This window comes from Anabrus simplex, chromosome 13, assembly GCF_040414725.1.
Source record: "Anabrus simplex isolate iqAnaSimp1 chromosome 13, ASM4041472v1, whole genome shotgun sequence".
In the NCBI taxonomy this organism is placed as follows: domain Eukaryota; kingdom Metazoa; phylum Arthropoda; class Insecta; order Orthoptera; family Tettigoniidae; genus Anabrus; species Anabrus simplex.
The window spans coordinates 64410576-64423557 of NC_090277.1; the positions used below are offsets into that span (position 1 = coordinate 64410576).

At 42.6% G+C, this 12982-nt stretch overlaps 1 long non-coding RNA gene across 1 annotated transcript in view; it reads right to left on the reverse strand.

Moving 5' to 3' along the window:
• The window catches only part of LOC137502926 (uncharacterized), a 49126-nt gene extending 39342 nt beyond the window's left edge, over nucleotides 1-9784 (reverse strand). Inside the window, exon 1 of the long non-coding RNA XR_011018928.1 lies at nucleotides 9564-9784. This is a non-coding gene — a long non-coding RNA (uncharacterized lncRNA). The remainder of the gene's footprint in view (nucleotides 1-9563) is intronic.
• Between the last annotated feature and the right edge of the window lie 3198 nt (nucleotides 9785-12982).

A 12982-nucleotide genomic window follows, 5' to 3' on the forward strand; every position in this document is an offset into this window, starting at 1 on the left:
GCGCAATGTGAGGAGGAGCGGGCGAGGGGAGAGAGAGAGAGAGAGAGAGACAGCACTCTGTCACCAATACACGATGTAAACATTGTACGCCTGTTAAAATACTGACATAACTCAAATTTTATTCACTATCTAATGGTTTTCCACAGTTCTCTGAAAGTCACAACTCACATATACTGTATATATATAGAGAGAATTACATATAAAAATACCTGTGTCCACAATAAGAAGCCCACATATTAAATATAAATCAATTTGCTTTCCGTCACACCAACACAGATAGGTCTTATGGCGCCAAAGAGGATAGAAGAGATAGGAAAGGGCTAGAAGTGGGAAGGAAGCTGCCGTGGTCTTAATTAAGGTACAGCACAAGCATGTGTCTGGTGTGAAAATGGGAAACCACCGAAAACCATTTTAACGGCTGCCGACGGTAGGATTTGAACCCACCATTCCCCGAATGCAAGCTCATAGCTACGCGACCCTAAACGCACGGCCAGCTAACTCGGTCATCTTTGAAAATGTCTTTTTCTATCAGCAGAGGCTTTTTTAAAATCGTCATATTTTGTATAGGCTACAGGAGATGTACAGTAGCCCACTGGTTTTCTGATTAAACATCATTTATTTAAGCTATTGCATCAGTCTACTTACATACTCACTGTCCACGTACACCGGTAACCTCGTGATTCGATTATTGAAGTATTGTGCAATAATGCGACATACAAACTAAGAGAATACCGAGTGGTTCTTCCAAATATAAAACAGACAATTTCGAGTGGTCATGAGCATGACTCATAGTCATAGGGTAGGCTAAATAATAATGTTATTGGCTTTATGTCCCACTATCAACTTTTAGGTTTTTTTGAGACGTCGAGGTGCTGGAATTTAGTCCTGCAGGAGCTCTTTTATGTGCCAGTAAATCTACTGACACGAGGCTGAGCACCTTCAAATACCACTGCACTGAGCTCGACCCTGCCAAGTTGGGTTCAGAAGGCCAGCGCCTCGACCGTCTGATCCACTCAGCCAGGCGTGGAGGCTAGAGAGCTGAGTTTAAGTAATTGTCGAACGTCAACTAGTTATAAAGATACTGATTGATTAAACTAATACAGTAATTAGAATAACCTAATTGCCTACCTACTTACAACCTAGGAACATTGGAATTGTGTTCTATCTTTTTAACACTGCAAATAAATCCATGTATTGTTTAAAACTCCCTGTAAGAAGAGGACAGTGAATGCGAGTAGGTATTATTTTCAAATGAGCTGAGCTCGAGAGTCCATTATAGCATACGATTTTTTCAGTGTACCATGACTCTGTATGTATTGCTTCAGAGGAAGTTCGGCTCCCCACCAATGTCCAGTGTACCGATAATGAACCGTGTGTGTGTTGTGTCTCACTGATCCGTGACTGCGTACGATTCTTTCAGTGTGCCATGATTCACTGTGTCTCGCTGCAGCGAAAGCTCGGCTCCCCGCCAGTGTCCAGTGTGCCGATAAGGAGCCGTGTGTGTCGTGTGGCTCACTGAGCCGTAATTGTGCACGATTTGTGTGCCGTGAGCTTGCCGTTCCTGTGAATCGATTCACTCGGACACTTGAATGAATCGATACACTGCTTCGAATCATGCACTCAGTAGCCTACACTAGTACAGGTACATAGTACATTACCATTAAGATAGATAGCATTGCAAAGTAATTCGTCTTTACCATAATAATAATAATAATAATAATAATAATAATAATAATAATAATAATAATAATCGTATGGCCTCAGCTACCGTGTGCAGACATTTCAAGTTGACGCCATCTGGCTGTCTGCTCGTCAATTTTGACGTTCCGTTATACTCTAGGCCCACTAGATGGCAGACCGAGTAAACCGAAACTCTCTTGGACGTCTGTGGCTGAGATTAAATTAATTTTGTCGGGTAAACACCAAATGTGTCACCAGAGATCTTGTAGGCTACATGCCGACATCGTACGACATGAAGTGTCGAATGGACTTTTTTCTGCCCTTCAAAAATCCGACTACCTCTGCCGGGTTTGAGCCCGCTATCTTGGGATTCAGAGGCCGTCACTCTACCACTGATCCACAGAGGCAGCTGTCTTTACCATGAAATACATCGTCGTCGTACATGACTGAATTACTATCAATATACCGGTATCTTAGAGAAACTGTAATGTACATGAAACCGAAATTGAGTTTAATATCCACGATACATTCTTCCTATATAAAGGAGACCATGTAGCTTATCCACCTTCATTTCAGCCACATAAATATTCAACAAAAATTGCAAAATCACATTAGAGGACAAATACAATTTTTTAAGTAGAAATAGTCTGGAACATAGATTAGTGAGGTTGGACATCCTGCCCGTCATCATTCAGGAGTCACTGTTGAACATACTGTACTTGTCAAAACTAGTAAGTTTCTATTTTACACAATAATAGTGAAATGTTGATGAAGGCGACATACACCCAGCCCCCGTGCCAGAGAAATTAACCAACGGTGGTTCAAATTCCCCACCCTGTCGAGAATCAAACCCACACCCTGTGACCAAAGGCCAGCACGCTAACCATTTAGCCATGGGGCCAGACAATAATAGTGAAAAAGCATGTTCACTGCAGCTATTGTTGACTGGATATTTCTTCTCTTTAAAGAACAGTGAGTACCACGAATTAATATCCTGTTTTGTTGATTCCTGTAAACTTTGTATGTACGGTTTTGGTTCGCCAGTTCCTAGCGTATCTACTGAATGAAAACTTTGTAGACCAATGGATTCAGTTTTATGTTTATTGCCTTCAGTCGTGACGACAGTGCTTTCAATGACAACAGTCGCTCAATTACAAATCCTGTCGAACCTAACCTAACCCTGCGACAATCAGTGGTTTTCGATGGATCACTACCTAACCGGTCATTATAATTTGTTTTCGGTGGATCACAACCAAACCTGTCCCTATTAGTGGTTTTCGGAAGAATACAGTGGTTTTGTCACAAGCCAATACAGACTCTTGAATCAATGTGTGAAAATGGGAAAGTGTAGAAAACCCTCTTCAGGAATCCCAATCTCGAAGTCCGCAGTCTTTTTAGCGTTGTCACACAGCTGAAATTCACTTTAGAGGTAATTGTAAAAAGTCATATATAGGCTCTACAGATACATAGTACATTACCAATTCCATCTCGATTGCTATGAGACGCACACTGCATAGGGGTTTCGCTCTATAGATAAATCATATTATAGTGAAAAAAAATTTGTTTAAAAAAAACATCTGTCTGGCATGAAGGTCCAGAAGGAAAATACTTTCATTGGAATTCTTATTTATGTGTTCACCACCCTAGTAGGTTTAAATAAACCTTATAAATACTTTGTAAGACCCATTCTCGAATATGGATCTGCATGTTGGGATGCGTACAGGATGGGTTTAATAAATTCCCTAGAGAAAGTTCAAAGAAGAGCGATGCGTTTCGTAACTGGGAATAGAAGGAATAACATTAATTGGGAAAGTCTTGAATCTAGAAGAACTAGAGCTCGCCTGTGTGGTCTTTATAAGAGCTATACGGGAAGGGCTGCTTGGAGTTGTATTAGGAATAGGTTAGAACCTCCCTCATACTTATCGAGAAATTATCATAAGAATAAAATTAGGGCCAGAAACCAGCATACGGATGTGGGCAAGTTTTCCTTCGTCAACAGGACCATAAGGGATTGGAATAAATTACCTGCGGCAGTCTTTGATAGATTCCCTTCTGGTATCAAGTCATTTAAGAAGACCATTTGTGTAAAATGAAAAGTAAAAGTTGTAAATTACGGGCACTGAATTTGTGATTTTCTGCTTGGTTTCGATTGTGAAACTGGGAGGCTTTTTCTTGTGGTATTCTCTTTCCAGGGAAGTGCTTGCTGTACTCATGTTTTTCTAATTGTTGTTGTTCTTGGTTAATTAACAATGTTTTAACTTTATTTTGTTATCACTTGTAACGTTAAGCTAGTAGTAAGCTCAATCTATAGTTTTGTAAGCCATAGTGGCAAGTATTGGAAATAATTAAATTGTGTATGAAACTGTACATGATGCTGGTATGACTAGTGGTATTTCTTGTAATATTTTTTCCATGGAATTCCTTTTTGTACTTGAGTTGTTGTAGTTGTTGGGTAGTATGATTTAACTTTATTATCACTTGTAGTGTTAAGCTAGTAGTAAGTTCAATCTATAGTATTGTAATTTGTAGTGTTAAGTACTGGAAATACCGTACTTAAGTTGTGTGTGAATATGTATATAATGACACTGGATTTAGAAAGTTAAATTAGTAGTATTTCTTGCTTGTTGTAATGTTGTTGTTGTAGGGTAATTACGGTTTAACTTCACTTTATTATCACTTATAATGTTAAGCTAGTAGTAAGGTCAACCTATAATATTGTAAGCCATATTGTTAAGCACTGTAAATACTTAAGTTGTGTGTGAATTTGTACATGATGTTGCTCGATTTAGAATATTAAACTAGCAGTAATTCTTGTTATATTTTCCTTCCATATATCTGCTTCTTGTACTCTTGTTGTTTGTTTGTTTGTTTGTTTGTTTGTTTGTTTGTTTGTTTGTTTGTTTGTTTGTTTGTTTGTTTGTTGTAGTTGGGTAATTATGTTAACTTTATTATCACATTACTGTAAGTTACCGTTGTCACCGGGATATTTCCCATTTGCAATTTATTAATAATTTATTATTAATAATATTAATAATAATAATAATAATAATAATAATAATAATAATAATGAGTGACAGGGGTTTAACGTAATTTGGAAGGAATGTTTTGCGTATGATAAATGAGTACCAGGTTAACTATTGGGGGCAAAGGCGGTCATGCGTAGAGCTAACCACTCCACCCCACCCCACCCCACCAAGTGCCAACGTCATGGATAGTGGAAGCCTTCACCTTCCACCCTTCCAACGGCTTTCATGGTTTGTACAGAGATGACTTTGCTTTCTGCTTTTTAAATATTAGTATTCATGTTTATTGTAAACCTACAACCTGTTTTCCAGTCATTGACCGGGTCAGGGATGTAATGAATGAAGCAGATATAGGCTATTAGTACGATGGGGTCGCCACTCCCAAAGTGATTTATTAATGAATGATAGATGCTATGAAATGAGAATGGAGAGTGTTGCTGGAATGAAAGATGACAGGGAAAACCGGAGTACCCGGAGAGAAACCTGTCCCGCCTCCGCTTTGTCCAGCACAAATCTCACATGAAGTTACCGGGATTTGAACCACGGTATCCAGCGGTGAGAGGCCGACGCGCTGCCGTCTGAGCCACGGAGGCTCTTCATGTTTATTATGTTTGTTTATTCATACCCCTGCTTTGTACTTCAGTGACCATGGAATGGCTCTAAATGTTGTAATTTATACTTACTTGTATTTATTTCCTTTTTCCTTATTGCACACGTTTGTTATTGTTATTATTATTACCACTACATATCGCTTAACATGTAAATAAACTAATATTTAATGCAGTAAATAATGCTTATCTCTTTGGATTCATTTCTTCGTTGCAGATTCGTTTTGCTATGACAACATGACTTCTTTATGATATAAATAAATATAAAATAAAAGTATTTCTTCCCAAACATATTTGTTATACGTGCACCAATCAGAGAACCAACTAGGGAAGTGCCTCTTGCTAAGGTGCATAATGTTTTTGCATACATGTATAATTGAAGAATTGAAGATCCATGTACAGATAAGTGGGTCGCCCATGTGATAGGCCTATTACGCGTCATAGGAAACTGAGTGAACTGGCTGTGCAGTTTGATCACATTGCTGTGAGCTTGGCTTCAGGAGATGGTGATGGATTCAAACCCCACAGTCGGCAGGTCTGAAGTTTTTTTTTTTTTTTGCCCGTCATTTTCATTTCAGGCTAGTGCTGTGTCTGTACGCTTATTTACATTTTAAATCCTAGCCTTCTTTCCTATCCAATTCTTGCATCACAACCTGTCTTCATGTGATTTAAGCCAATATATATGTAAAAATCTGGTAATGTTGTTTGACTCATAGTGCTCCTGTACATTGGTTTCCGTAATGTTGAAAGCTTGATACACCAACTTGTAAGTTGAAAATATGTTTAAAATGCCAAATGCCGAAAACCGTAAAAGTTCTTAGTGGGATGTAAAGCTGTTAGCATTATTATTAAAAGGAAGGACATATGTCTTATGTGGTAAGTCCTTGAACTTGCAGAAATCTCAATGAATTATACAATCTATATTCCCTCCCCCCTTCCTTTAAGAATGCAGTTATAGTAATGCATACATCAGAATAAAGGCAAGAAATGTTTAAAATTAATTTAAGCGAGTGAAGGAGAGAATGTATGACTAGCTCAGGTTGGCGGATTCGAGTTCGGCGGTATTTGAAAGTGCTCAAATACGCCAGGCTCATGTCTAGATCTACTGGTACATAAAGAACTCTTGGGGGACGAAATACTGGCACCTCGGTGTATGTGAAAACGATAGAAGTAGCTAGTAGAACTAATATTCAATTCTGCAGTGAGCTTGAAAGCTGACCTAATTTCCGTTCATGTAACTTGGCACATTAGTATTCCTATATGTTTCCTGATAACCGTGAAGATATAACCAGCCTGCAGGCTGAAAATATGCCCAATCTCTCTCCTTACTGGTTACCGGTATTGAAGAGAGAAGGAAATGTTCGCGCAAAAGAAACGGAAGTCATTGGATGTCTGGAACTTTCGAAAATCACACTGCAAAGACTTATTAAACAAATTGCATCGTTTAACACGCCCCTCTTTTCAAGAATATGGTTATAGTATGCCTATTGTATATCAAAATAAAGACAGGTATATGTAACGTTAATTTGAGTGAGAAAGGGTGTTTATTTCCTTAATTTCTCATTGAGCGTGGAAACCGACTTAATTATGAACATCTTGATTTATTTCATCTTAACTTTTATCATTTACTAGGGTAGGGAAACATGCATTATCGGTGTTTACATTGAGGTTAGTTTGTTATGGTTATGTCTGGTTATTTTAATATATAACCAGGCAGATTGGCAGCAGTGATCAGCCATTACAAAAAAGAGAAAAGAAGAGCATCGGGCGGTGATATTTACTTTCTGGGGTATTTCGTTACGTGGCGATTACTTTACCTGGTACCAAATACAGTAGAGACAATACACGACACTGAGCGAGATATCGAGGGACAGCTATTGGAGCTCACTCTAGCGGATAGACCTGAACGGTACTGATTCTGTCATAAGAGCACGTGTATTTTTGTGTGAAGTTTTTGGTGTTATTTATGCGTTTTCAGTGAGTTGCCATAATTAAATAGTAGCGTGTGTCATTCCTTGATATCTCCTCTCAACATGAGGGGAAAGGTATGTGCTGTGTTTGGCTGCAATAATTACGAAGTAGAGAAAAATGCGCGCTCGTTCTTCAGGTTCCCTCGTGACAAGAACATGTACGTAATATTGTGTTTGCATATATATTCTTCCAGTGACAGAGATTTTTATAGTACTTCATAATCTTCTGACCTGCTCGACCCATGTTTTAACGGGCTTAAAATATAATACGCATATTTTATTGTATAGTGCAGCAGTTAACCTTCAATACCGATGTGTTGTTGTAGGTGTGATCTGTGGGTTTTGAAATGTCACAGAAGCGATTTGGATAAAGTGTACAAGAAAGAAGGGACGGTACGCTTATATAAGAATTATAAGATCTGTTCAGATCATTTCCAGGCCAGCGACTTTAAAAATCCTCGACTATACAGCCAAGGGTATGTTACATTTTTACTCTAATTGTACGTAACTTAAATAATCCTCAAAGCATCACTATCGACAACATTTTCAAACTTTTCTTTCCTTTATCCCTCTTCTCAGATTAAAGCCGGGATTTTATAGATTTTCTTTCTGTTAGTAGGCTTCATGTTAAGAGGAAAATTGTCCAGCTATTAAATGTTAATTCATTGCATCATATGTGAAAGGAATGTGCCGATATTTTTATTGACAAATGTCTTAATGTGATGATACATTGTTTTTAAATGAGGAAAAAAGACAAATCCAACCGTAAGATTTCAGGCAGGTATGCTAAAGCTAAGAAAGTAATGTATAAATGAAAGATCAAGCCATTTCACAGCAGTCCATTTCACACCTTGTTTATATGTCTAATTTCAGTCTTTGAATAATAACCTTTTAAATAATTCTTCATTCATTTATCCAGAATTGCTTTAGCAACTTCGAAGTTAATATCTCAATACCACTGTCTTTCTAGACGTAATTTATTTATCCATTTCCGTATATACATTTCCATTGATATTTGAATTTAGCGCGATTTGTTCAGGTCAAGTCACTAGGAGCGCCACCGTCGAATTGTCTCCCGTTTTAGCAAGGCGAAATCCGTAAGTGTCGTGTATTGTCTCTACTGTATTTGCTGGTACCGCCAAGTCATCACGCTGTAGCAGTATTTTCGAGTGGAACAACGGAACATCCTTCACGGCAGCGAGGGACGAACGAGGACCACCAGCAGCGTGGTTTCCATCCTGTCAACGCACCGTCCACTACGAGGAGGCGGCGACCTACTCATCAGAACAAGATCCAGCTGAACGTCGAAGAGGATCAACATGTCACCAGTCTCGAACCCCTGGATGCTGTCGTCCGTCCACATCGAAGCATGATGTGCTAAAATAACCAGGTCCGCAGGGGAACTGCTCAGATAATATCACAGATGCAGGTCAGAGAAATCTTTGTTTTCTCGGCATGCAGCAGAGAGGCTAATGGCAGGATCTTAATAATGTAAAGTAGGCCTTCTGCCAACATGTAAATAAGACAGATGTCCAAGGGCGCGTGTATATAAATTTATGCCCCAGGACTCACGCGTGTAAGATAGTTAATGTTTGCATGCTATGGTTTCAGATTTTATTTTCGGCGAGGTCGTAACTTGTTATACATAATTTCTTCAATCTATGGAAAATAGGGTTTACAATTTTATCTACCGAAGACTTACACAGTCTTAGAGTTTTTTTATAAGCAGGATAAGATGTTTAGTACTAGCTAGGTGCATGAAGCATGTGTAGACATTAGTGTTTATTGTGACGGTATAAGATCATCTATATTTCTTTAATACACTCGGAATCGTGTATGACATTGAGCTGGTCATGAATTTACGCAGAAATATGTATGAGATGAGAAATATGTTTGATTAGCCCAGAATCAAGTAATAAAGCCCATGATAGCCTGAGAAAGGCAGGCATAAGCTGCGATAAGATAGTTACGTGTGCAAGTAACATGCACAAATTGTCGTACGTACGAAGCTGTAACTGGTATAAAACCTTCAAATATTATGTTTAATATATTTTAATTATAGTTTCTATAAGGCTAAATTATCTTTTATTAAATGTTAAATATGATTAATATATGATTTCCCTGTAAATATGGAGTATAGATTTGTATAAACTCAAATACGTATTGTGTATAAATTTAACCTCAAAATCCATATAGTCGAAAGCGGTAGAAAATTCCATAATGTTCGTATGTTAGACTTATTGTACTATATTTGGTATATATGAAAGGTTCTGGAAACTTACTGTAAGGTTTCATTATCCAGATACATGTAGAGACATTACGAATGTTGTAGATATTTCCATGTACATTTTTAAATAGGAAAGGAAGGTTGAGTACTCATTCGACTAGCTGGTCGATCGATGTTTCGAGTGTGTTCCATTAGAGTGTTGTAAGAACTCTTCCAGAAGTCGATCATTCTAGATGGCTGATCGGATGGTATATATATCGAGCTGTCAGTCAGTTGAGTTAGACACAAGGACGAGTTCGACAGCCGTAGTGGAAGGACGTGTTCCTCCCGCTCGCTCTCTCTCTCCTTGCCAGGCGCTCTGTACTTTCCCAGTACTAGTCAGGCAGCTGTACTTGTTAGTACATCTTCGAAAGAGCATTGTCTGAGCTGAGCACTTCTCAGTGCTCGCTCTTTCTCTTTCAGAGTTTGTTACAGGAGGACCAGGATGGACAACCAGGCGGATACGATGACGACCCAGGAACGGGCGGTGGCGATCGGGCACTTGCTCCGAGATCTCTTCACCGGCATGACACCGACACCGGAGAGCAACACGGAGCCGCAGACGCTGGAACCTGTGCCGGAGACCCCGGCACCCGAGCCGGAGCTGCCACAGGAGGACCCGGAGATCGAGGTGGAGACGGAGCCTTACAGGGACGGGTGTGACCCCCCTAACGGCTTCTTCTTCTCCGAAGGCTACACCGACCCGGCGCACGAAGCGCTGCTCGTGTACTACAGGCCGGGGCGCCCTGTAACTTCTGAACGGGGCCTCGTCCTGGACAGAATGCGGCGCCCTCGCCGAGGAGGCAGGATCATCTCGACAACCATGGCCGTCGAGAGCTTCCTACCAGGAGGCCTCATCATCAGGCATCACGACCAGGAGCGGATGCGCGACGCAGAGAGGGAGCTTTCTTCTCTGTTCCAGGTCATCCGTCTACCAGGGAGGGACGGAGTGCCAGGGATGAACACCGGCGCAGTCAGGGCCGCGACGGAGACCAGGGAGACGCCGAGGAGGCTAAGGAATAGGGCGGTTAATACCGACCTAGTCCTGGCCACCCAGCCGGCGACCAGCGACGCCACCACGGAGGTGGGGCATGACGCCCCCTGGCGTCTCGACTGTGCGACTTCTGTGGAGGAGGACGCCCCCTGGCGTTCTGAGGTTGCTGTCCAGGCCCAGCCTGACAGCACGTCTGTCGAGCTGCAGACCTCGATGTGCGCCCCACAGGACAGGGAACGCAGTCAAGCGTTAGCAGCGACCGACGCCGCCGCCGCCAGCCAGGAGAAGGAAGAAGACGGCGACGCAGCGGAACCACCAGCTACCCTGGGGTCACCAGGCCGGGAGGAGGGCCACCAGGACGAGGCCTCTTCCCCCGCCGAGAAGCAACCCCCGGGAAGAAGAAGAAGACGACGCCGCACCAGGAAGCAGAAGGCGTCGCTGGCTCACCAGGAGAGGACCGCCAAGCCGCAACCCAGGACTGCTCCCAGGACAGCAGTCAACCGAGGAGCCAATCAGGAGAGGACCTCAGCGGGTAGCGGCAGTCAGGTGAGAGTCAAACGTCCCCCTCAGCAGCTCTTGCAGTGTTTCCGCTGTCTGAGGTGGGGCCACCGTCAAGTTAGCTGTGGACTCCAAGTGAAGTGCAACCGCTGTGGTGGTGATCACCACTACACGGCCTGCGCAACACTTAAGGAGGCGCCGGTGTGCGCCAATTGCGCGGGGGCCCACCCGGCCTCCCACCGCAGTTGCCCAGTCTACAGGGCCATGGCGCGGGCAGAGAGGAGGGAGGCCCGGCGCCATGACCCACCCCATTACAGGAGGCCCCCGCCTCGGCGGGCTTGGCCTCATTCTCCGGGATCGGAGACTGGGTACGAGGTACCCCAAGGAGGTGGAGTCGTGCGACAGGCCCTAGTGGTACTTGACGCATGGCTCCGCAGCCGGCAAGGACCGCGCTAGTCCCAGCAGTGCCCAGACGGACTGATCCGCAGGCGATGGAATGGCGAGGAATTGGTTTATGTTTTGTGCATGTTACCTGTTCCTAACTAACACAACCTCTGGTCTTTTTCCAGCCCACATCCTTGCATGTGCTATCACAAGATGTCAGGTTTTACATGTAGGCTCTTTCTTCTTTCTGCCTATGTGGTTTTTCCCTGACCCTTCAATACCATACCTTAACACTATCCAACCAACACAAACTTTGCCGTGGTAGCGAGTCTGACTCGGAAACCGGCAGATACTCCTTGTATCACTTCCCACTCTTCCCTGCTATCTCTTTCTTCTTCTTAGAAATAATAGCATGTCGGAGGCCATGTAGATTGAGTCGTTGGTCACGCGGGGGGAGCGGGCTTCGGGGGCCCCCCCGAAAAAAAAAAAAGCAAAACAGTTGAGTTAGTTCCATGGGGGTGAAGGTGAGATACGACAAAAGTCACTGCCCGCTCGATCTGCATCCGATGGCTGCTTATACTGCCTGCTCATTACAACATTTTAACATGGCACTAAATGAAACACTCCGTTTACAAATACCCACAGCAGGCGGCAGCACCAACCGGCTCCAGACCTGTCGGAATGAAATAGCGGGGAATAGGGTAGTACTGTACTTGTTTTCTGTGAAAATGGTGTACTGCTGCGTGCCTTTCTGCAAATCAAAGAAAGGGAAACCAGAATGCCGTGGTATTTCATAAATACCTTCAAGTACGGAATTGCGTCGAAAGTGGTTAAGTAAGGAAACAGCAAAGGAAGTAAATGTCCAGTATTCGGGAGATAGTAGGTTCGAACCACACTGAAAATGGTTTTCCGTGGTTCCCCATTTTCACACCAGGCAAATGCTGGGGCTGTACCTTAATTAAGGCCACGGCCGCTTCCTTCCCACTCCTAGCCCTCTCTTGTCCCATCGTCGCCATAAGACCTATCTGTGTCAGTGCGACGTAAAGCAACTACCGTAGCAAAAAAAAAAAAATCTGGGGACAATTGCACTGTTAATATGAAGGTACAAAACAGAATAATATGCTGTCATATATTCCATTACAAGTCCTTTGTTAGTAGTATAAAATACCGGGCGAGTTGGCCGTGCGCGTAGTGGCGCGCGGCTGTGAGCTTGCATCCGGGAGATAGTAGGTTCGAATCCCACTATCGGCAGCCGTGAAGGTGGTTTTCCGTGGTTTCCCATTTTCACACAAGGCAAATGCTGGGGCTGTACCTTAATTAAGGCCACGGCCGGTTCCTTCCAAATCCTAGGCCTTTCCTATCCCATCGTCGCCATAAGACCTATCTGTGTCAGTGCGACGTAAAGCAACTAGCAAAAAAAAAATCTGGGGACAATTGCACTGTTAATATGAAGGTACAAAACAGAATAATATGCTGTCATATATTCCATTACAAGTCCTTTGTTAGTAGTATAAAATACCGGGCGAGTTGGCCGTGCGCGTAGTGGCGCGCGGCTGTGA